At 34.7% G+C, this 26,953-nt stretch overlaps 1 pseudogene; it reads right to left on the reverse strand.

Annotated features, from left to right (window-relative positions):
- Window positions 1-5,473: 5,473 nt before the first annotated feature.
- Window positions 5,474-26,313, reverse strand: LOC100401714 (heterogeneous nuclear ribonucleoprotein R pseudogene; annotated as a pseudogene).
- Between the last annotated feature and the right edge of the window lie 640 nt (window positions 26,314-26,953).

Genomic DNA, 26,953 nt, shown 5'->3' on the forward strand with positions numbered 1-26,953 from the left:
TTAGCAAGATTTTTGTGTAATATTAAAATATAATTTTTTTTGTCTTTTAATAAACTATTTGAAAAAAAAAAGAGAAAAAGAGCGACAGGTTGTTTGGAAGGCTAAGTCTTCCCTCTACCAATGACTAAAAGGCTTTTGCCTTTTCAAAAATATTTTAAGTCATTTTGGCTAAAAGACTGATGTATGACAACCTGGAATTCTATTTCATAATATCAAGTATTTTAAACTTTCCTAAAATTTTATAGGCTTTCCAAAATCAAATTTCACTTTAAAAAAAATTGTGTTTTTGATGTCTAACTGAGATGCAACAGAGGGCTCCTGAAGAATCCAAAAGAGAGGTAAACAGAATTATTTGACATGTTTAATTATACAGGAAGCATTGTCAAAAGAAAATTTTTAATTTTAATCTTCTTTTGGTTATATTTTAGTGAATATTAATATATTTTCCAAAATTATGTGGGATTTCTACAATTCTAATGTCTTGAGCATATGCTATCAATCATAATTATGGTTATTATGTTAAGCTATTGTAGACCACAGAAATAACCAAATTTCCTTGTCAGTTATGTTTTTAACTCCATTTAAAATTATTTCCACAGCTAATTGTTTAATACTGATTCAGTTTCTGAAAACTTCACAAGCATGCAAAGTGAATATGGTATCTTTTTGGAGGTTTATGAAAGGATGGAAAGAATTCTAAAAAGCAGTCTTGAATACAGGTTTCTAATAACTTTAGGATTATGTCATTTCAACTGGGTAAGAATTTCTGGAACTTTAATGAAAAGACTGACCGGATTATAAAACTGATAACCCAAGTAAAACAAAAAACAATTAAATACCAAGAAAATACTTTGCCATATTTTCATGTTAAGTCAGCTAATAATGAAATTGTTTACATATACAATTTGAATAAACTCCCTGTTCTAAGTCAAGTTACCTATGATAAGTCATCAGTTGTCAGTGATATGCACCTAATTTGGAGAAACAACTGGTATTCAAGAAGCTATAAATAGAATGTTAATTAAGCATGGAGTTATGAAGAACTGGGTTGGCCACTTTGTCCTTCTTGAGTCCTTAAAGCTGTTATTGTTAAAAGTTCTGCATTCTATGACTCATCATAGAAAAGACAAAATAATCCAAATTGAATATACTGGTGTGGTAGCTTATAAATTGCAAATAGTTTATATTGGTCCCATATTCCTGGAAAAACAGTCAAAGTTTCAGGTATATTTGGTCACCTGATGGGTCATTTAAACATTTTATAAAGGGATTTTATTTAATTGTTATTTATAATACATGTTTTCTGGTTGTGTAAAAGCTCTACAATGAAAGGAGGCTGATGTTAAAACACTAAATTTTTAAGTGACAGTATATTTTCACCAGGTAAAGAAAGTTTTTTATTGTTTACTGAGGATAACAAACCCCTTCACAGTCTAGAACCTAAAGATTGTATATTCTGAGATCATCATAGAAAGACTGTTCTTGCTATCCATATTGCAGCAAAACTTTGGAACCTTGAATTTTGGGTTCATAATCTCACAACTAAGAAGGATCTCTCCATGCCATTATAACTGTTCAGCCATTGGAAACCCTAAGAAAAAGCCAACCAGGGTAGTCTATCCCAAGAAAAAAAGAACATACTTGATGAGAACAGCCTTTTGAAAGACAACAGATCAAGACTTTTACCATCATGAAACTCTCATCTTTGAATATTTTTTTTTTTGCTTATGCCTCTGTGAACAATGGAAATAAAAGGGGGTCTGTTGTGTGCACTTATGAGGTATACTTTCATTTGTGAAGAATTTTATAGTCAGTCTTACATAAGGATAACTTTATACTTTGATCAGTAAAAGATGACGGCCCAATGTAGGTGAGAAACTTTAATGTTAAATACATTGCCTCATAATCAGTCAGAAACAGATCATTGATTCATTGGTTTTTTTTTTTTTAAGACAGAGTCTAGGTTGGTTGTCAAGTTGGAGTGCATTGGTGCAATCTCAGCTCACTGCAATCTATAACTCCCAGGTTCAAGAGAGTATACTGCCTCAGCCTCCCGAGTAGCTTGGATTATAGGTGCATGCTACCACACCCAGCTAGGTTTTTTTACATTTTTAGAAGAGATTGGGTTTCAAAATGTTGGCCAGGATGGTCTTGATCTCCTGACCTCATGATCTGCCCACCTTAGCCTCCCAAAGTGCTGGCATCATAGGCGTGAGCCACTGTACCCAGCTGATTCATTGCTCTTAACCCACATTATGAGTTAAAGACAACATTGCTGGAAGGCTTTCATGCTTCTATAAGAGAAGGACATAATTTGTTGGGGCTTTTTACATGGTTTGGAATAAAAGAGGCAATAAATAGAAATGTATTCCTCACAATAGGCTGTATGGCAGATTCTACTGTAAGGATTATGGTTATACAATAGATTTTAAATTCTCTTGTGAAAATTATGCTAAATAATATAATTAGATTAAACAACAAAGCATCTGTGCTGGCACTTACGGCCTATGGAGAAAACATCAGGTATTCTAGAGATCCAGTTGTAGGGGATTAATAAAGAGACTGCTTAGTTAAGTGAGTAGACTCTTTAGCTTATTCTTTGAACTATTTGATTTTATGTTGTTTAATTTATGGGGATGCTGAATAAGGCGCATATTCCAAACTCTGGTTATTTTCCTTCTGACAGTCATGATAATAGTCTCCTTGGTGCACTGCATTTTAAATTTTTGCATACAGCATATTTAGAATGTCAAATGGTCTCTTTTCAACTGGAATGACAAAAGCTGAAAGAAATGTGTGACCATGAGGACACCATAAACTATGAATGACATGCTGAGATTGGAAACCAAAAATGATAGTAACTGAGAGAGGCACTAAGTCCTAAGTTTGGTCACACTCTCACCTAAGTAAGAATCTGGCCAAAAATGGAGTTTTAAAGCAAAATCATAGGAGGCCATTGTTTTGGACTGAGTTCATGCACCAGACCCTAATAGAGAAAGTCAAACAAAAATGTAGTCACTCATGCTAAATGTGACATAATCAAATGAAGACTTTAAAGAAAAACATAGATCTTAGAGCAGACTGGAGCAGGATTTGCTTTTCTTCTGTAAACAGAATGTTCCTGCATAAGGAGCTACCCTCTATTCAGTCCTTGTTTCTACCTTTGTGAAACTCACTATTGTACTGATTCCCGATGGGTTTCAAGACTAAATAAGTACATTTATGGTGATGAGAGTGATACTAATAACTAAAGTTTTGATCAATCTCTCAAAATTGAGAAAAATGACCAAAAGGTGAGAATTGTTAAAGCAAATAAAATATGGCCTGAGAAGGACTCTGTACTTCTATATTTAATTCCTTGTGGATGAGCTGTAACCCAGCTTAACAGGAAGACAAGATTGAAATCCTAATTTAGGAGGATGCACCTTTAACGGTTACTGAGTCTTGGTCAGTCCCAGCAGTCATACTTCAACCAGTCAAACACTGCTGAGCTTTCAGACTGTGTTCAAGTAAGGTAAATTCTGAGCTGTAACCAATCCAGCTGTTTTTGTACTTCACTTTCAATTTCTGTATGTCACTTACCTTTTTTTCATTGCCTATAAATTTGTTCTGACCATGAGGCACCCCTGTAATCTCTCTGAATCGACTTTGATTCTAGGGGTTGCCCCATTTGTAAGTTGTTCATTGCTCAATTGAACTCCTTTACATTTAATTTGGCTGAAGTTTTTCTTTTATAAAACGAACAATTCTAATTATATAAGACAAAACTGAGTGACAATATGAATATAGGATAATTGGGAAAGGAGTGAATTAAAAAAGAAAATCCATCTGTACTCTTTTAAATTAAATCAACTTGGTCTTTTAATGTCATTTTTGTACCACATGGACACATCTTTTTCTTTATTTAGCATTTTATTTGGTTATTGCTAATTTGTGTTGGCTTATCAAAGAGGTTAATAAAGTTAAGCCAAGATGTTCTGTTTGAAAGCATGCCATATAATGCAATCTGGAGAAGATCACATTAGTAATTAAGAATCTCAAGTCTATTTCTTGACTCTGGTCAAAGCATCACTTCTATCATCTTCATTTTTTTTTTTTTGTGAATGAAATAAAGGAGTTAAAGTAGATAGTTTCTATTAACTCTTTAAAGGAAACTAAAACATTTCACCCCAAAATATTTCTCCCAGGTGTAAAGATCAACAGATGCAGAATGAGACTTTCCCCCATCTACATAAATACTTGACATATCCACCAAAAAGATTTGTTTCTTCTTCTGCTTACTGTTATCTCATTATCTGTTAAAGAAGACAAAAAATGTTGCCATACCTAAACAGATATTTTATAAGATAATGTTTATCAGGCTCATTCTGTTTCCAAAGAGAACCATTTACAAATTAATCTCTGTTTCCTGATCCATTCATTCTCCCTAGTATTAGGTCAGTTCAAGAGTAATTGCGTTCTTTGCCATAATAATTACTTATTTTCCCTCAACATAATTATTTATATTTCCAATCTCTCTTTCCCCTTCAGAAAAAATGTCTGTGTTGGTAACAGGGCCCCACTTGGATATTTGGGGTAACTACTCTGTTCTTCATGCTCATTAATTAATTTGCATGCCATTTTTCATATTTATTTTTCATTAGTGGAATTTTTTAGCAAAACTTCAGAGAGCAAAGGGCAAATTTTCTTTCATCTACACCTTCTGGCCTTGTAAATTGTTGTATTTCCATCATATGCTCTGGCTGTGATTTGAACATTTTCTCACTGTCCTCAATTGGCATAGATGGAATCTAAGTAATGGGATTACTACAGTAAACATAGCACCTTTTTAAAGATAAAAACTATGTGTTGTACATGTGTATTCAATGACAGTTGAATTTTCTGCTATTTGAATTAGCATCAGTAATAATTTTGTTTGTCATAAAACCGAATATGGTGATATAAATTGCTGATAAGGAAAATGAACGATATGGAAATGAGCAGTGCAAGTTAATCAAGAAAAAAAAAAACGGTACCAGATAAAATTAAAGAGAGACACAATAAGAAAAAGCAATGTGATTTTTTTCTCATTTCCTTTGTATGTTCATGGGTTGTTGACTAAAAAAAAAAACAAACTCTGTAAAATGTTAAAGGACGTTTATTCTGAGCCCTGTATAAGTGACAATGGTCCGTGGTGTAGTCACAAGAGGGCCTGAGAATATGTGCCTGAAGTGACTATGTTACAGCTTGGTTTTCTGTTTTAGGGAGACATAAGACATCAATCAATATATGTGAGCTGTACATTGGTTCAGTTGAGAAAGGCAGGACAGCTGGAAGCTGGAAGCTTGCAGATCCTAGGTAGATTCAAAGATTTTCAGGTTGTCAGCTGGTTGAAGGAGTTATTATCTAAAGACCTGGAATGTCTAGAAAGGAGTATCTGGGTTTAAATACGGGGTTGTGGAGACCAAGGTTCTTATTATGCAGATTAAATCTCTTAGGTGCCTGCACTTAGAGACAGCAGATGCATCCCGCTCTGTGAATAGCCAACTCTACCTCTTGGAGGTGGTACTCCCTTCTCTCTTGGTGGTGGTGGAGCACCTCATGCACCCTTCCTCCTCCTCTTCCTCTTACTGCATAGCCATTATCAAAGCTGTAGTAGGGATCTTCATAGCCTCCACAGTAGTCGTGATAATCATAACCATAGTAATCATCATCGTAATCGTCATAGCCCTAGTAAGGTGAATGTAGCCATATCCAGCTCTCCCCTCACCACAACTCTGACCTCTAATTGGAGGTGGCATGCGAGGAGAAAGGTGGAAGCAATAATATTCATACACAGTACTTCTGGAGGTCTGTAGCAGCTTGGCTCTCTTCCTTTTCTTGTCTGGTGGCTTGGCTAAGACCATTTTAATTTCTTACCCTTCTATTTCTTTGCCATTAATTTCATCCATAGCCTTAACAGCTGCTCCTCTGTCTTCAAAATGAAAAAAATGCATAATCTTTCAACTTCCTCACTCTTCAGAGTTTTCCAAATTCAGAAAATGACTTTTCCAATATTTCTTCTGTTACTGCAGTAGCCAAGATTCTCAGAAACAAAACTTGTACCTTAGCCATGACTTCTGGATCTGGTTCTTCCAAGGGGTCAGCCATTCAACTGTAACTACATTTCCCCATACTTGTACTTTTTCCACTTACGAGCCAGCACCTGACTTGTGCTGCTGACTTGTGATCATCATATTCAAAGAAGCAGAATCCCGGATTCTTCTTTTTTGTCATCAGGTTGATGATAAAGAATAACCTTCACCTAACCCTCTGTGACTTTACTGAATTCTTCCAGAACTTAAGAATGGATCCAACAAAAAGTCAGTTGTTTGCCAGAGAAATGCACACTCCAAGGTGTTTACCAGGGCGAATTTCACAGCTGTCACAGTTTAACAGCTTCCTGTACAGCTTCCTTTCCACATAAGGTGATAAATGCATACCCTCTATTCTGACCAGAGAACGGATCCATCATAAGATGTAGATCCCAAATGGGTCCTGCCTTCTCAAAAAGGGGCACCAATTCATCCTCATATAAATCTTGGTATTTTATATACAAACACCTCTGTTCCAACTCAAGGTTGCACCCAGAGCACACACTGTCTGGTGGAGGACCACGGTAAGTCCTCCATCCTGTGGTTACATTCAGAGAATAACCAGTTCTTTCAAGCAAGGCCTTGATGTTCACTTCATCAGGTCCCTTTGTAGACTCTTGCACCTTGCTCCCATTTCTCTCTCTGCATGTAGATCTTCATAACTCCACATAATAATGCACTTTTGTTCTGAACATGTGATAAGCCACTTTCCTTGAACTGCCCTAGTACAGACAAAGCTCCTTCTTCATTAAATTCCCTGAGAGTATCAGTTGCTCTTTCATCAAGATCAACATAAGTCACTAATCCAGGGTGGAGCAGGAGCCAGTAACCACGCCTGTGAGAATCAGCTCAAGACACTCTGAAAATGATTAGAAATGGCGAGCACACTACCCCCTACCACTCTCAAAAAATAAATGTTTTTATAAGATATAGTATACAAATTGCATACTGTCATGGTAACCCAGAGTATCAGAGATATTGGAGTATTTTACAGAATAGCAGACACAGCTTAATAAATAAGTATCAGTATATTATACATTCAAATAAAACCTCATTCATATTTTACTATCTAATAAGTAATAAGGTGACTGATAATAATCAAATATGTTATTGCAGAAAATTGAGTTTTAAAAGATATAAAATCCAAATGAATATTATACCAGGATGGTGACTGCAGACTTCTTTGTCATCATAGATTAAATAAGAGTTCTAAAAATTCTGTTAGTAAAACAATTTTAAAACAGAACAACTTATGTTCAGCTCTTCAAATCATCTTTAGATAGGGATGTGATTTTATTGTGCAATTTCCAGTTAAGTGGCCATTTCCTCTTTTCTTGTACTTGTCAATCAGAAATACATTTGAAATATATAGCCTAAACCACGTATTGCAAGAGTTCTTCAAATGAACAGCCAATTTAAACTAAAAAAAAACAAACAAAACTATCTTATTTTATAATAAAATCAATACAAAATATATGAAGTTGCTCAATTTTAAAGATATCTATACATGGAATTTGAAGAGTTAGATAGTAGTTCTGTTTGGAATTGTCTATTTGTTCTTTGTTACAGTATTTAATCTGTATGTGTCTTAATTAAAATGGTGGTTATAATGGATAATAAACATTCTTCTCTCTAACAACCATGAGTGTGTTCTTCTATTTTTTGAAAAGCAGTATATTGTTAATATTTTCTATTAAAACAAAATGAATGCCAAGTAAATGCAAGATCTTCTTTTTATTACTCTTTTTTCTGTCTCATAAGGACTATGTTCTTTCTGATAGCTATGTTCTTTTTAAAACTGCTATATGATGCTAGTATTATGGAAAAGACTACATTCAATTCTAGATACATGCAATTTTAAATCAATTTATCTGATACATGTCTTTAGGGGCAGGAAAATAGGCATATTTATCTTTTAAACTTCTTGATGGCCATTGTAATGGCCAAGATACCAAAAACCAGAACTCGTTATCCTAACAGAGCATATCTGGAATTTGCTACATGACAATCTGTTCTGAGCTACTCATTTGAAATACTGTGACTGAATGTATTGAATTTTCGTTCAAATTAAATTTAACTATTATCCCTCATCCCCCTCATACACAATTATGACAGAGTAAACATTGAATCAGCAATTATGGATATAGCTCATAATATTTCATTGTTGAAGTCTAAAAATAACATGATTCTGATTTTCGTTGCTCTCTCTCTTTTTTTTTTTTTTTTTTTTTTAGGCAGACTCACTCTGTTGCCCATGCTGGAATGCAATACATGATCTCAGCTCACTGCACCCTCCACCTCCCAGGTTTGGGTTCAAGCAATTCTCCTGCCTCAGCCTCCCAAGTAGCTGGGATTACATGAGCCTGCCACCATGCCAAACTATTTTTTTTGTACTTTTAGTAGAGACAGGATTTCACCATATTGGCCAGGCTGATCTCAAACTCCTGACCTCAGGTGATCCACCTGCCTTGGCCTCCCAAAGTGTTGGGATTACAGGCTCGACCCATCGCTCTCGGCCACTACTAACTCGATAAATGCTCAATCCCTGGTCACATTCTAGGAAATAAAAAATCCAAATTGTAGGGATGGAATTCATTAGTATTTACTAAAACTAGCTTTACAATTTGGAGCCTACACAGCAATATTTGCATTTTGATGCCAGTTTATTAGCTGTAAGTTCTTAGGTAATGTCCTAGAAGTTAAATTTCCTGTCTGAAATGACTCACATTTTTAGCTTGAGTTGTATATGTTGAGATGATGGCTCTCTCATGTTAAGCTCTTGATTAGAGATTCCTTGCATTTTACTCTGTGTCAGCTGAATTAACCCCAATCTAGAGAATCTGTTGTTAACCCTTTAAAATAATAGCAAAATTTTAGTCTTTATGCTTGAGGGCCTGAACTGAGGACAACATAAGAAATAAATAAAATAATGTAGTAGTAGAAGATAGGAGTGAAGAAAATGACTTCTGATAAGTCCTTTCATAATTATGTTGATGACAATAATAATAGAAAAATACAATATAAAATGCCAGAGGCAATCTTAACATTTTTGTGAATTTTAGCTTGAGCCTCCTTCATAATAATTCTATGAGATTGTTACTATTTTTTACCCAGTTTTTAAATCAAAGAAACAGGAATTGAATAGTTAAGCTGCCGGTCCAATATCATGCTACTTTATAAGTGACAAACATAGTATTAGAGGCAAGACCCAGCCCTGGCTTTTATATCATGTTGATACTTTCTTCCTGTGGATTTCAGTTTTCTCTTAGCCCCAAAATACACCTCTCTACTGATCCTTCTTAGTCTACTTCATACCTTTCTTTTATTTTCCCACCTCTTGAGTAACCATGAACCATACTGCTCATTTCTAAGATCTTTTATATTTTCACCTTTTGTCTACTTTACTCGATAAATTTTAGATATAGTAATGTATTTCAAGGGAGACCTACTTTATTTTAAAACAAAATATTGCCAATACATATTATTCTATGGCTGCTGGACACATTTCTTGCCTAAGGGATCTTGTCTTAAATGAAACTGAGTCCTAAAGTCACTATGTAAGGTAATAATTGAGTGGAGTCAAGGCAAATCTTATGATACTTTACATGAGCCATAAATTACAGTGTACATATCTTTATGTATTCAACTCGACACAGCAACATATAGACAGATATATGTGCATAAAAACAAAGTATATAATGATGAGTGCATATGCAAATTTTTATTCTTTTCTATTATACTGTAATGCTAAAGAGAGAAAAAGAGACATCACCGGGAGACTGTGTACAGTTAATTTTGAATAGGACAAATATAGAAAAAACTTGATGTCTCCATCCCTCACTGCCCTTGCTAATAACTACCTAAAATACTCTCATTAGTTGTTTCTTTTTACCTGAGTCATTGAGAACTCCTCATAAAGCATTTTTCATCAGATTTTAACTATGACATCATTCCACAGAAGACATCACAAGTGGTAAGCAGGTGTAGAAAGGCAAAAAATGAAGGGTTGAGTTTGATAAAAGAAGGGAAGAACAGTCAAATCAAACTCAGTAAGGGAGTCTCCTAGGCAATTAGAAGGCTTTAAATGAAAAATGAATACCTGAGATATGAAAAATGAAGCACCATGGGATGAAGGGACTAGAGAACAATGGCGCTGCAGGCAGACTTCCCCTAAGTTCTCATGTTGTTGTCCAAAGCCTGTTTGGAACCATGCAATAGCTCTTCTCTGTTTGCTGTGGAGTATCATCTGATACAAATCAAACCCTTCTGGAGCTTCATCCAAGAAAATGTACAAAGGCCTGGTATATGAAGTTGTTCCCTTTAATGTAGCATGCCTGTAGGTTCCCTGAGAATGTGCCTGAAGGCAAGCTGCTTTCCAAGACACAGCAAACTCGGTCCACAGAAAATATTCATTTTTCAGAAAGCAAAAAACAATAAAAAGTCACTTTATAGCATATTGTCTTTAACAAACAGAACTACAGAAACCTTAGGGAGCCCTTTCTATATGCTTTCTATTGGTGAATATGGTCAAATTATAATATCACATTTCTCTCTAGAACCAAAAGAATAAAAATTTTCATTTTTTTATTTATTAGCACCTGCCATTCATCTCTTCCCACCAACACACACTCTACTTTCTCCTTCACAGGAGAGTTGAGGAAAATGGTCTGTATCTAGAGCTAATAGATCATGGAGTTATGGTCGCATTTCAAAAATAGATCATAATCCCTAAGGATTATGTGTATATGTAATGCATTTTTTCTCAGAAGCATAATGGATTTAAAAAATAGGATTCTACCAAAATAGTGTCCATAAGAAAAAGGAAAGTTTTACACATAAGTTTATATATATATAATGGATTCTTCATATTTAGTGTGGATGTGTGGATGTGATGATAAGTAAATGTGTTTTTATGTATACATACTCATGTATATATGAGTGTGTGTATATATATATATATGTATGTATACATGCTTTGAGATAGTCCAGAAGGTAAACTATTACCTACATTATTGAGACATATTATAGCTGCAAGGTACACCAAGTACCATGTGACACAAGAATAATTCAGAAGAGGCTGGAAAATTTTGGAAAATTTGGTTAAGTGAGGTGGGAATCAGAGGTATATTTTAAAAGGGGAGAGAAAATTTGATTTCAAAATACATCCGGCATCTACTTTTATTATGTGATTTAAATAACTTTTCAATATTGCTTCTTCTATGATTAGATGAAATTATCAAACAATGACACTGATGCCAGTAATCAGCTGTTATTTCATTGAAGAATTGTATTATAACTCACATATTAGCTTGTATATGTTGAGTTTTCAGAGAGTGAGGAAGACTCTGTTTGTTTGAGAGGAAGTAAGGGAAGAGAAGAAACTCTGCCTAATAATCCAGAGAATTCGCCAGGATTGTATCCAAGACAATCATGGTGATCCCTCTACAAGCCTGTAAGAACCACAGCATAACTGAGCTTGGGGAACTCCCCAAGGCAGGATACCTTAGATCACAACACCTACATCCTTTCAAATATCTGAAAATACTTACCAAGAAGGAAAGGTGCAAACAAGCCCAGACAGTAAAGACTACAATCAGCACTTAACTCTTCAAAGCTGAGACGCTGAAGAACATTTACTATTAACAATACCACCCAGGAAACATGACCTCACAAAGTGTACTAAATAAGGCGCTAGAGAAACAGAGACATGTGACCTTTCAGACAGTGAGGTCAAATAGCCTCAAAAGGGCAAAACTAAGAGTTACTGCCCTTAAAGAAAAAATAGAGAAAGCAATAGAGGTAGAAAGTTTACTCAAAGGGATAACAGAGAACTTTCCAAAGCTAGAGAAAGACATCAGTATTCATGTGCAAGAAGGTTCTAGAATAACATGTAGATTTAACCAATAAAAAGACTACCTCAAGACATTTAATAATCAAACTCTCCAAGTTCAAGGATAAAGAAAGGATCCTAAAGCAGCAAGAGAAAAGAAACATACAATAGAGCTCTAACACACGATAGCAGACTTTTTAGTGGAGATCTTATAGGCCAATAGAGAATAGCATGATATATTTAAAGTGCTGAAGGGAAAAGTAATTACCCTAGAATAGTATATCTGGCTAAAATATTCTTCAAACAGGAAAGAAAAGTAAAGATTTTTTCAGGTAAACAAATACGCTACAGGATTTCATCAACACCAGACCTCTCCTATAAGAAATGCTGAAGGGAGTACTTCAGTCAGAAAGAAAATGACATTAATGAGCAACAAGAAATCATCTGAAGGTACAAAACTCACTGTTAGTAGTAAGTACATTAAAAAACAGACTATCATAACACTGTAACTATGGTATGTAAGCTACTCTTAGGTTAAGTAGAAAGACTAAATGATGAACCAACCAAAAATAATTATTACAACAACTTAGCACAATAAGATATAAATAACAAAAAGTTGAAAAGCAAGGGAGAATGTTATGGCATAGAGCTTTTATTAGTTTTGTTACTTTCTGGTAAATGCAAACAGTGTTAAGTTGCCATCAGGTTAAAGCAATGGGTTGTACAATAGTATTTGCAAGCTTCATGGTAACCTCAAATCTAAAAACATACAATCACTGCACAAAAAATAAAAAGCAAGAGACTAAATCGTATCACCAGAGAAATCTACTTTCACTAAAGAAAGACAGGAAGAAAAGAAAGAAGACAACACCACAAAGCAACCAGCAAACAAATAAAAAGTAGCAGAAGTAAGCCCTTACTTATCAGTAATAACACTGAATGGAAAATGACTAAACTTTCTATTTGAAAGACATAGAGTGGCTGAATGTATGGAAAAATGAGACACAGTGATTTGTTACCTATATGGTGAGTTTCAAGTTGTTATTCGTTAGTATCCAGCAACATAGCCAATCACCCACTGCAGCTATGGTGGATTATATATTGATCTGATGAATAAGGAATATAGCAAATCACACACACAAAATTGAAATGTGGGGGTCTAGTCTGGAGGATGGTCACAATAGGAGCAAGAAGTGGGCACCAAGGATACTCCACAGGGGAGAAATATCAAGTGAAGTACGTGGAAGGGAAAAAAGAATGTATAAATGATTTCCTATGTCAGATGTTTCCTCTAAACTATGTAGAGATGCTTGCTGTGAAGACGTTAAGAATAAGGCAAACAGGCAAATAATTTGGGTAAATAATTGAACTGGGGAACACTGAGAAGACCTTAAAAAGAATGTAGCAATCAGGAAGAAACTAGAACACAGAGAAAGTCTGATGTTCCTCATTCATTCGTTTGATTTTTTAAATTGTTATCAAGTGCATGTTATAGGCTATCAATTTTTTATTAAGTGTATGTCCCAGTATGGAAAAAATGTGCAGATAACAAAATGGCAATGAAAGTGCAGACACTCAAGTCATAATGCTAAGAGATTATAAATACTATTTGTAAATTTTCATGAAATCAAATCTCCAAGAATAGGAGATTCTGGTATAGTTGTGGAGAGGATTGAAAAGGAGTTAGCATTTATAACTTGGAATTGAAAGTTATCTTGTAGTTTACAAGGTGGAGTTGATGGCAAAAGACTGACAACAAATTTTGAAGGAGATAAAGACAAGAATGAAACATCTTTTCACTCATTCATTAAATATTTTTGAAGACCTAGTGTGTGCCAAATATGTTGAAGAAAAATAAGAAACAATATGAAAATGTGAAAAAAAGCCATGTCTTTGTTTGGATTTCTCCAGAAATTCACATTGAGAAAAGACTCCAGGGCAAAAACTTGATTTTGAAAGAAGCACAAGTCTTATTGGGAAAGTGATATTGGGAAAAAAGAGAGCCAGTTAAGCTTCTTTACTAAGTCAACTATCACAGCGGTTTAAATCTAGAAGTGGCTTAATACGCTTTGAAAAATGTCCTACATGTAGGGCAAGGGAACTAAGGTATTCATGTGTCTGGGATTTATATCCCAGGCTTGTAGATGCAAATGCTGCTGATTAGAAGTTGGTTAGCGCATACCGAAAATTCTGTAGGCTCTGGGTAAGTTACTGACAGCATCTGCTACAAATTATATAATGGTAAGTGTGCAAAGAAAAGCATAAAATTATATATGTTATTTAATTCTCATAATTAAACTGGAAAAGTTTTAAAAATATTTTTTAAAAAATTCTTTGAGTGTTGATGATTTGTCCATGAAGAGCTTTTTGTCTCTATTTTGGATTTTCGCTTATGTTAGTGGGGTGCTTGCATAGTGAATATGTTTGTTTTTTAGGAAGAAGGATAAGTCTGGTTCTCATCTAATGATTTGAGTTTCTAATTAGCCTCTGGTGTCTTACTTCATTATTCAGCAAACAAATATTTATAGATTTCACATTACATACCAGGTATGGTTAGGGTCATTTAGATTGGATTCAAAACTAAATATGACAGGAGAAACAAATATATTAGTATTGACAGGAGCTATTAAGTAATTAAACAGAGAGATGTGATAGAGGTGACAATGATGATCAGAAAAGTCCTGTTGGAAGAGTAAGTGCTGCCAATGTGACTTGGATTCCACGAAGGAGCAAACTGAGCAAAGGTTTGGTAAAATCTCATCCCAGGTAGTGAAGTTCCATCAACAATTTTAATGGCAGAATTCCTCAAACAAAGCTAGCTTGTCACATGTAGTGCTAGCCAAAAATTTGAAGATTTCTGGCCACAGTCACTGCAGAGCAACTGAATGATAATATCTGGATGTGAATCTAGCATATCTGCATTTTTGAAGACATTTTCCATGTAATTTTCACCTATAATGTAATCCTGAAATCAGTAAGTTGGTTCTATAAAAAAATATTTTTTAAACACTTTGTTTTCTACACAATAGAATATAATTATTAAATTTTTGAAAATAGGTGTAAGGAAACTTAAAAAATTGTTAATCAGTTGATCATAAGTCAATACTATGGTTTTATGGAAGGCATTAGACTGTGTCTGTACAAGAGGATTTTGTTAAAATGCTCAAAATTTGATGCTACTTCTGCTTTGCTTATGGTAAAAAATGCAAATTTTATTTTGGCAAATGCAATTGATTGGTTATTTTGTTTTCTGGGTCTTGGGATATGAATCTTTACAAAGAAAAACATGGATTGCTATTTAGTGTGTCTATCACATTTTTATAACTCGAATAACAAAATACCAAAACAACCAAGCCTGCGAACCCAAATTTTGAACCATGTGTGTTAGAAATAGATTTTATTTGATGATACCATGAATCATAAATAATATTTAGTATAAATAAATAATAAAAGATGTTGAAAGCAATGGCTATTTTGTTTGAACCACAAGAAAGTTGATAACTTTTCTTTTTAATGGAGAGTTAAAAAAATGGTAAGATAAATTTCACAAGTGACTCTATATTTCTCTCTGTGGCCTCCTGGACATCACAGCCTCTCTCCCAAGCCACATAAGCACAAAACAAACATACTAAGAATGCCATATGTAAAACTTAGGGAATAAAATATAAAATAAAATAACATATATTCAATGTTTGCAGATGAAACTCCTGGGCAACATTCGTAAGAGTGAGCCCTTACTGATGAAATATTCCAGGTGTTGCCCTCTGTGTACTTTCCAGTTGGTCGTGCAGTCCCCATGATTTGGCTCTGTTTTCAGCCCAGCAATTAGCTTAAGAATTAAAACCCAGTCTTCCTTACTTCTTTGCTCTTAGTATCTGGCTGTGTGTGTGTGTTTTTTCTCTCTCTCTCTTAATTTCAAAATATTTCTATACTTGTTTCTCAATTTAGGAAGAGGATTGGGCGCAATACAAGGAAATTACCAGAATCTGAATTTAGAGATTGACTCCATGAGTATGTTAAAACAGAAGTTTTGGGGCCACTGAATCTAGTTTAGTATTCGTATGGGTATCTAGTCTTCTTATTTCATGTTTTTCTTATGACAAGATATCAATTAGCACTCACTCTTGTTCATCTCTCCACTATCAATTATTTCAAACTTAAGGAATGTAAATTATCTTATTGGTAATTTGAGGTCAAGACCTGGACATGCATAGCTTAACACATTTCCTTCCTTTCTCTCAGTTGCAGCTGCCTGTAGGGAGCTCACAGTTCTTGGCCATCGATGTAGTAAACAAGTAACTGACTATTGTTGCCAGTGAACAGGCACCTATTGTCTCACTGCTGTACGATGAAGCCCATTTACCACATATTTACAAAACAACTTTTGAACCTATGATTTTTCATAATAAAATTGTCATTTGCGTTTTCCCTGAATTCTGAATGTATCTCACTTCACTGCAAATTCGATAAAAATAGGAATAATATGTATTGGGCTACCTCAAATCCCAGTTACAGATGACATTTAAAAAGACTTTCAGACTTGAAGTTGGACCTAAAAGAATCTTACTTAACCTGTCCCTGAAATGGGAGCATGGCCTAATTGCTAGTTTGGTTGGACTTTCATTAGAGAACGCAGGGGAAGAATGCTAAGAAATGAAGGTATACCTGTTTAAGATGACTTGGGTTAATTGGATTAAGATGTGAAGATATGAGTAAAACAGAGATCATCTGTACATCAACTCTGCTAATTTCAATAAATACAAGCCTTGGCTCTCCTGCAGCACACTACCATCAATCTTTCATATTCTAAACCAGGATATGAACAATGATAACGCTATTAATTGGTTTATCAGACTTATGCAGAAATCTTCATTCGTCTTATTAGCATGCAATGTCTAAAAAACTTTCTACTCCTGATATTTTAGAGCTTTTCTGCCTAGGAACTGCCTAAGGCCAAATATTTTAAGAAAAGATTTTGAACAGATGGAAACAGAGTGAAGGGCTCCCTGTGACAGCTTTGGGTACTGTGTCGGTGGCATACTACAGCAAGACTCCTTTACATAGCTTTTAATTTTTTTCCCGTTGCTCTATTTGTGCTTCTTTATGGACCACCTATATAGAGGATGGTATAAGTAATTACCCACATTAAAAAATAGATTTATATCAATTTAGATATTTACAGTTTACAAAATTTTTTCACTCTTACATTTAAACCTCAAAACAGCATTGTAAGTTAGGGATGACATAGGGTTTATTGTTCCAACTTTGCAGTTGAAAAAAGAGACTGGTATCTTGAGTCAGCCATATTTGATTTTAAATTCTGGCTTCATAACTCACTAGCAGTGTGAGCCTGGATGGGTTACTCAGTGTCCTCACTTGAAAAATGGTTTGAATAATTAAATTGAATATGAGAGGTAAAGCTGTAGCACAGAGTTGACTAATTAATAACTACCTGAGAAACTGTGGTTATTTTATTTTAAATTTAAATCCTACATTTTCCTACTCTACCAAGTTGAATGCTAAATCTCAATCATTCAAAAATTTTAGAAATTCTGTATATTGGATAGTGTATTCATAAATATTCATGTAATTTACCGTTAAACTCTAAGCCATATGTTTTGGATCAGACTCTGTTCCCTATGTAATGACAAAGATAGGCTGGCCCTATTTATCAAATGTAGTTGGGGAAGGCAGAAAGGGGAAATGGCATTGATAAATAATTCCATGTAATTTCTGTGAACCACAGATGCTTAAGTCGATGTGTATTAATAACTTCATAATTCATAATGGATTACTTCATTATAGGTTACAACCTCCAGCTGTTTAATACAACAAAATATTAAAAATTATACTTAATAAGTTGTTTTTAATTCGCTAAGAATATGTAAATCATTAACTGTCATATAAATCTATATTTCAGGTATACAAAGGAAGTTTTCATTAGATCTATGTAAATATTCTGAAGGATTTTACTTTTCCAAAATCAGACAGTCTTTCAAACATTAGTACAGTGCTATAAAATCATACATTTAAAATCAATTTTGTCTTCCTCACTTTTCAATCTGATCAAGTTTGTTCAGGGATTGCCCAAAAGAAGTCACTGAATTAATAATCTTCTTATAATCTCCTACTCATGGCAAAATTTTAGTTTACTTTCTGTAGCGATCTTGTTGTATCCAAGCGAGTTAGAAGGAAGGCCCCACGCTCTGAGTTCCAAATTAAGAGTCCTATATTAACTAGCAACGAAGAGACGGCTAATGTTCAAAATTCTCTCGATCTGGAGGATGGGGCTTGATTATCTTTTTTACCTTGATTTTGGTAGGGAACGGGGTACCTAGCTGAAGTGGAATTTTATAGAAGCAGAAAAAGCAAGTTAGTAGGAGGCATTAAGCCATGTAGTAGGGGGAACTTTCCATACAATCACTAAGGTTGGTGTTCAGGTACTTTCTATACAATAATCAAAGAGTTTTTCACCATAGCAGGTGGGTTTGACAAGCAGGATGTGGTTACAATGATTACAGGTGCTAAGAGCAGCGTGCTTCAAACCTCAGCGCTTCAGGGCTCGAGTACAGCATGACCCAGTTATGAACCTGAGGGGCTGCGGCAGGGAGGCGGAAGTGAGGCTGGAGATATTAGCTAAAATGGAGTCACTCAGGCTAGCGCAAGTTAGGTTACCACAATCTCTGTTGGAGGTGCATATTTCTTTTAAACAGTCATTGCTCTTCTTTCCATATAATCTCTACTCTCACACTTAATGAATATAGTTTTCTTTTTATCTCTCCTAAAAAAGATCATGACAAGATTGAGAATAAACCTGTAATCAAATTAATGATTTAGATTTGACTCTGACTGGAAGAAAATCTAAAACCTAGAAATGTTTGATTCCATTTTATTATAAATGACTTGTTTAAATTATGACAGATAATTTAATGAAAGTTTCAATTTGATATACATTTAGATAATGTGCAATTAATTAAGGAGTTTCTAGTCCCTCCTAAATTTTCAAAGTTTTTTTGTCAAAATCCACAATTTAGTAACCAACAAAAAAGCTCTTATTGAATGGTATTAATAATGTTGTTCTTCTTGTCTAGTATTCGATAACTGAATGAAGATATAAATGAAAAATTATAATTTTGTTTGGCGTTTATATACAGGAATCATAAAAGAGGAAGTTTTGGAGAAAATTGAATGAGTTGATATTATCATGTAGAAAGTTTATAGTTTTGCAATTCTATTATTACAGTCCACACAATTTTTAAAATTACCTTTCAAGAACAGTCATTTCAAGTATATGTAAACTTAGCATTCTATTCAAGATCAGTTTTTTAAATTATTTTTCAGAATATTTTTCATTTGTTACATATTATAAAATCATTTTAAACTACTTTCTAAAAAGTTCATATTTTCTTCTTCACTAATTTTATATATATGTATACATAAATATATCTATGTATACATAGATATAGAGAAAGAGAAAGAGAAAGTTCTCTTTCTCTGGACTACTCATCCCTTAATATTTCTTCTCTACCATCCTCTGTGTAACTGTTCACTTGGCCACAAACCCTTTCTGTCTCACCCACGTTTGTCACCACTATATTACTAGATTAGGCACTCCATCATATAATTATATCTTACATGTTCTCATATCTTAACACTGGTTTGGGTTTCTGTCTTGCCTACTGGATTAGAAGCTTCTTGAATTTAAGTGACAGTTTTTACCAAGGCAACATCCTTTAAGTCTATTACAGTGATTAGTAAATGGTAGGACACAAAAGACACTTGCTGAAGTACATTTTAAAGACAGATTGTAGTACATAAAATACTAGCTATCATAAAGATGACAAACACTTTTATATAGTTAATTCAATTAATTTGAATTGAAATTCCAGAGTACTTTTTTTAAGTAATAAAATAATGAAATTTACTCCTTGAAAAAGTAAAATATCCATCAATGGTAGTGTTAAATATATAATGATGTATCAATGCAAAAGCTTTTCATGCAGTCTTTATAAATAATGATTATGAACTCTATTTAACATTATGAAAAGACTATAATAAAATGTATACTGAAAAAGAAAGAACATAGATTTCTTCATGTACTGTGATTACAGCTATTTGCTGCTTCAGTGTATGAGACAATTTAGAGAATAACAATTTAACATGAAATTCATATGAGTATTTCCTCCATTTCCCAGTTTCTTTATTTTTATTTTTGTAATTAAAATGTTAAAAATATTAAATTTATTTATAAACTCAAGAAAGCGAATGAATATCACAGAAATAAGTATTGGAAGTGTTCAGTATTGGAAAAGCCCATAGACATCAGTACTGGAAGAGTCCATTGAAAGGACAAAATAGGCCGGGCGCGGTGGCTCAAGCCTGTAATCCCAGCACTTAGGGAGGCTGAGGCGAGTGGATCACGAGGTCAAGAGATCGAGACCATCCTGGTCAATATAGTGAAACCCTGTCTCTACTAAAAATAAAAAAAGTTAGCTGGGCGTGGTGGCACGTGCCTGTAATCCCAGCTACTCAGGAGGCTGAGGCAGGAGAATTGCCTGAACCAAGGAGGCGGAGGTTGCCGTGAGCCGAGATCGCGTCATTGCACTCCAGCCTGGGTAACAAGAGCGAAACTGTCTCAAAAAAAAAAAAAAAAGGACAAAATAATAGTCGAGCAGCTAAGCATGTGGGCATGGGCCAACTATCCATTTTTACATCTGATTTTTAAGACTTACTAGATTGGTCATCTTGAAATGGTGACCTATGTGCTCTTAAGATTAGTTTCCTTGACCTTAAAATGGGAAATAATGTTAATAATAAAGTTCATTTCACAGGTATAGTATTACGAAATATTTCTGGAATATAATGAGTGTTCTTAAAGGCTAGCAAATGATTACTGTTAGAAAATTAGCACTGTGAGGCTAGAGATTTGTTTAATTCACCACTGTACTGTGTACTTGGAATTTCAGTAGTTTCATAATAAACATTTGTTGGAGAAGAAATGAATGAAAGGGAAAATATAATAGAGAGAAAATAATTCTCAAAGAAACTAGGGATTGTCAAGAAAGGAAGTGCAGCCTTTCCAAAATAAATTTTATTATTTGGAAAATGTCTGAGGAGTTAACTAAAACAACACTTACATTCCTTGGAGAAAATTAGTCCAGTTCTCCTACTGTGTAAGTTTTTCCTGAAAGAAGTAGATACTTGTTTTCAGAAACTACATTGACACCTTCCTTGTAGTAATTTACTGTGTCTTTGTTCAAAATCATTCCCTTTCAGCAAGTTAGCTCAAGCTCTCAAAGAATCAACTGTGGTAAATAAGTAAAAATAAAAATACTGTAAAAATAGTGAATAACATTTGATAAGATATTTTAGTAGTTTGGGAAGAGAAAAGACAAAACTGACCTAAAGCTTAGAATGCTCCCACTGACAAATCAGCATTCCCACTCTTTAAGATTCATCTCTCTGCCTTCATTCAGTGATGTCACTGAAATACATTGATCCCACACACCTGCTATTTTTTTCCATCCTCAGGTCATACCACATTTACAGCTTGCTGTCTTAAAAACATACTTGGAATACATCCCAGTGTATTGATTAGCACTCAGATTTAAAATGAAATATATAACTGACTTGGAATGCAATAAACCAAGTGGTGGGCAGTTTTCCCTATCACTTTTTCTATGAGTAGCATGACAGCTACCTAAACATTTTCAGGATAAAAGGAGATCTGAGTGAGCCCTTTAGCACAGTAATAATAAACTTTCTTCCAACACACATAGAGGATGTAATAGTGACTTAGATGCGTTCTGGGAGACAAAACACCCATTCTTTGTTTAAGAAGGAAGCGTGAATAAAGAGATCTGACTATTTCAAAGCCAAACTAGCCCTCACATATTTATTTACTCATTTATTTATTCATTTATTTTGGGAAAAAAATCTCCCTCTGTTGCCTAGACTGGAGTGCAGTGGGAGGTTTCAGCTCATTGCAACCTCTGCTTCCCAAGTTCAAGCTATTCTCCTGCCTCGGCCTCCCAAATAGCTGATATTACAGGCAAGTGCCATCATGCCCAGCTAATTTTTTGTGTGTTTTTAGTAGAGACAGGGTTTCACCATGTTGCTCAGGATGATCTCTAATTCTTGACCTCAAATAATTCACCTACCTTAGCCTCCCACTGTGTTGGGATTACAGGTGTGAGCCACCGTGCTCAGCTACTTATTTATTTTTTTCATCAAAAAATGAGTCATTCAAAATCAACATACATATACATGCACCCACAAGCATATATTTATTGAACATTTACTTCATAACAAAATACTGGGAAACTGACTTTCTCAAAACTTACATTCTAACTGGTGCAAACAGACTATAATTTTTCTTTTTTTTAGTAAGTAAGGTAATTTTAACATCTAAAAAAATGTTGGAAAAAGGAAACATGGACAGTGGCATAGGTATAGACTTAAAAAAGTTTTCATGGATATTTTAGAACAAATGCTCTGAGTGTCTTAAGATGACACACTTTAAGCTGTGATGTGAATAATGAACAATTAGCCATGAACATATGAGAACATTGTGAACTTTGAGAGAATATTTGTACAAATTTACAAAGAGAGCAGTGGTTTGAAATTTTTAAACAACTGGGGGAAAAGATGGAAAAAAAACATTGTTAGCACTGAAGAAAACAACAAAATGTTTTATAGGGACATAGGGAAAAATAATATAGACTCAAGTGGGCCATGAAACATGGTATGGATCTCTTTCTACTGTAGTCAATAGATTGTTTTTACCAATGCAGTGACATTGTGTTATAAATGAAAACAATTTTTGCACACATACATACAGACACACAAACATTTGTATTGTGTAAGTATATTTTTCAATGAACAAACATCTCTCCTATATCTCTTCTCCACTGTCATTGTGCTAGCAGAAGCACATACTATTCCAATATCCCACATCTTGGAGAAAAGGCTAATATAGTGTTCAGGGATAGATAAAGGGCACCAGGTGTTCAAGGAGGTCAGAAAGTGTCCAAAGGAATCCATGTGAGCACTGAATTTTGATAACTTTAGTGAGATAAAGGAGGTAATTGTCCAAACAAGCAAAAGAAAAAAAGTCATTGAAGTATAGGATTCTTGTCACAGAGATACCAATTTTAATGATTTATAATAATGTAATGATTTTTTAGATTTATAATTATTAAAATTCAATAATGATTCTTGCACTAGAGCAGGTAGTTCCTGAAGTCAGTGATTAATCCTTTCCTTGCTTTAACATGATACTCGGCCTATGTTAATCACTATCTCAACAACTGAGAGAGTATACAATTGTGTATTTACTTTCTCTAAGTATTTAACATGTTTGGCAAAACAGGAAAGCTGAAAACTTAATGTGAGTAGTTGACTCTTAAAATGTGGTATTAAAAATGTACCAAATTGAAGCTATAATTAAATGATTGCTAAGTTCATACGCTATCATATGGAAATTAGAGATCTATGGCAATACATATGAAATATGCTTCACAGTTCTGTATGTTGCAATACTTCCCTCACCATGTTACCAGTGAAGTTACTAAATAATTACTAAGTCATAAAACTATAGTTTACATTATCATTAGTAATACTGATTAGACTTCTTAAAAAATATTCTTTAGTTGAATCTTTTACACAAAAAAATTTTAATTTCTTGATTTTCTCATAAACATATACATATAAGAAATACACCCTCTAAATTCATTCTTATCACTAAGGTTTTAAATAGGGCAGCCACATTTGCTCAGTGAAAATAACTTGCTAAGATGACTTTGTTATGTTTAATGGACAATATTTTATTTACAACAAACACAAAATTTCTTTATGTATACTGAGACAGAATTGAGGATGACTCTCCAGTGCACAAAAAATATATCACTGTATATAAATAAAACATTGATCATTCATTGAAGAGTTGTACTCTTCAGTAAACATTATATAGTTCAATATGCTCAGATTTTACATTGACACTGATAGGTAGCTATTATCATGGTCAATTTGCTGTTGATGAAAACGGGGATCAATGTCGTTTACTCAACTTATCTCAGTTTAGAAATGTGGGAGTGGGTTGGATCTGAACTCCGGTCAATCCACTCATGTGTCTTCTCAATTTAAACCATGGATACTTTTAAAGCATACTTGAGGATTCAGGAATCCTCAATAACACAAAATTATTTTATTGTACAGCTTACACTGGAAAGAGTAGAAGCAAATAAAACTGTGAAAGAAGAGGAAATATAATTCATACATAACATTTTTTGTTATTTGTATACTTCCTTCACTCCCTTCCACCTCGCATTTTCTTCTGTCTCCTGTATGTCTATGGCATAAGTCATTCTCCTTTGGTCCATGGCCTTCTATAAGTATAGTCTCTGTGCAAATATATCTTATCTCTTCAAGAGAAACTATACAAGATGTGCTCATAGAATTACAAACTTAATATAAATCTTAACCCTATAATTCTCTACAAATGATTTGGTCATTTTGAAGCTTATAAGCAAAATCTTTGTGTGAGTAGTATGTTTGCAGCTATGCAAATACCACACATAATATAATTCAGATGTTTGTCTCTTAAAAGCTATGGAAATAAGCCAAAAGCAAAGCACTTATAATTGTTCTTTCTACAGAGAGAAAGTTAAGTAGTTTACAAAGCCTTAGAGCATCTGTTATCTGAATATGAACCAAAAATGCTTTTTTGAAAGATCCTGGGCATATTTATTGATTGTGATTTTTTAAAGGGAAATGAATCCATAGACAACTATTGCAAAGAACTATTTAAGAGTGGATAGTAAAATATTTATTCAATTTTGATAAAAAGAAAAATATGATTTCTTCTCTATAATCAGAAAATATTTTAGTAACAAGTGTTTGGATGGGAGGAATAAAGGAGCCAAAAAACAGTAAGTAGAGAAATACCTGTTAGTCAATTTTCTAAGGAGCAATGACCTTTTCCAAGGTCTGTCCATTTGCAAATTTTAATCCTCTATGCCTGGTTTTCAAATAAAATAATTTATAAACCTTGCACAATCCTGTGTCCTAAATTACAGAACTCCAGTCTTCTAAGGTTTGATGAAATTAAGCATGTTTTCCTTTTTAAAAGGTTCCAATTTTAATTATTTTTTATTACAAAATAAATCAAATTCAGAACACCTGTGATAAATTACAAACAAGACTGAAACACTTTACAACATCTTCCATCAAGAGGTAGAATCTATTCCTCAACCACTTGAATCTGGGCTTGTCTTGTGACTTGCTTTGACAAAGGAGTCTGATAGAAGTAATGCTGTGGATGTTCTCAGCTTTGGATTCAAGGCCTCTTGAAGCTTCTATTCTTGCAGGTAAACAACCATAAGCTAGCTTGTTTGATAATGAAAAAACGTGTATCCCAGTTGCCCCTGTCACTCCAATTTATAGGCCAACACCCAAAAGCAGAGCTAGGTGACCTGCACATAAGCAGGTATGTGAGTGAGTGATTCTGGTTTGAAACCAGCAGAGAAACCATACAGCTGAATGAAGCCCAAGCAGTCAACCACAGAACATTGAGCTAAATAAATGGTTGTGTTTTCAGTCTTTGAGTTTCTGTATGATTCTTTTATACAGCACAAAATACTAATGTGAAACCAATAAACCAGGAGGGGACAAAATTATTTCAGTTAATTTTTGACTAAAAAATTAAATTAAAAGCTATATTCAGATAGTAATGACACTATGCACACCTTCGGTCTGAATGTGAATTTTTTTCACTTGTCTGGAAATTCAAAGTCCTGGAGCATTGGTTGCTTGTTTACCAATGAGTTTGGATGAGAATGCATTAGCCTGCTTTCTGACTCTGGCCCTCTGCTAGGCAAGTCTGATGACCCAGGCAAAAGTGGAAATCTTTACTGGTTTTACTTATTATTTTCTCCAGAAAAGAAAATTTGCACCTGTAAGATTTTCTGCTGCTCCTTTCCCTACAGAAACATCAATTTAAACAATTATTTTCTGTTGCTCCTGTCCCTACAGAAACATCAATTTAAACAATTACCCATGCATAAATACACATTCACAAGAGCTAAAGAAACCAGATAAGAGATTATAGCACCTTGACATAGCACAGAAATAAGAAAGGATGCATTGAGAAGGATAGAAAGGATAGTTTTATATGACCTGTGTCACCTTCCACCCTCCCAGGAAGTACAGAATGAAGTGATACACCTCCATTTTGAAAATGGAAAGGGAAATGAGCACTGGACTTTGCCTCAGACCCCAATACCAGGACCCACCAGTAAAACCCAGGACCAGGCTGGCTCCCACAGCCCCAGATTTCCGGTTGATACCTGTGGACTGAACATCCAGGGACATCCTGGTATCAAGCCAGATACCACCACCCCAGGTATGAGATATACATGAGGGATACTGTCTTTGGACCCACACAACCACCAGGAATTTCACAACTGTGTTGGCCTCAGTGGGCCAGAAATTTATACCTACTCCAGGACCAAGCCAAATACCAAAAACTCTAACTCCAGGGCAGTTGCTATGGATAGAGGCTTCAGGTCTGGCCCCCAGGTTCCAGACTAGCCTAGGATCAGTCTATAGAGCCTTAGGCTTCAGGTCTATCCCAGTGCCATGTCAGTACCCCTGGCACTGTACCCATAGGCACCAAGCTGGCACCTATGGCAGACAAAGCTTCAGACCTGCTCAGTGCCTAGCTGGTCTATATGGCCCCACCATTCAGGCCAGCCCCTATAGCTCCACACTAGCAGACTCAGGGTCCAGGCCTACTTTGGCAGATTTAAGGTTTCATCTCATCCCAGTAAACCCCAATGATGGACTGGGCCCCACATACTTAAGCTTCAGGATTTTTCCTATAAACCCAAGTCACAGGCTAGCACACATAGTTCCAGGATCTAGGCCAGCCCTCAAAGACTCAGCTTACAGGCCAGCACCTGCACATCCAGCCTCTAGGAAACCTTCCACGTTCCAGCCTCCAGACTAGGTT

Source organism: Callithrix jacchus, chromosome 3, assembly GCF_049354715.1.
Source record: "Callithrix jacchus isolate 240 chromosome 3, calJac240_pri, whole genome shotgun sequence".
Lineage (NCBI taxonomy): Eukaryota > Metazoa > Chordata > Mammalia > Primates > Cebidae > Callithrix > Callithrix jacchus.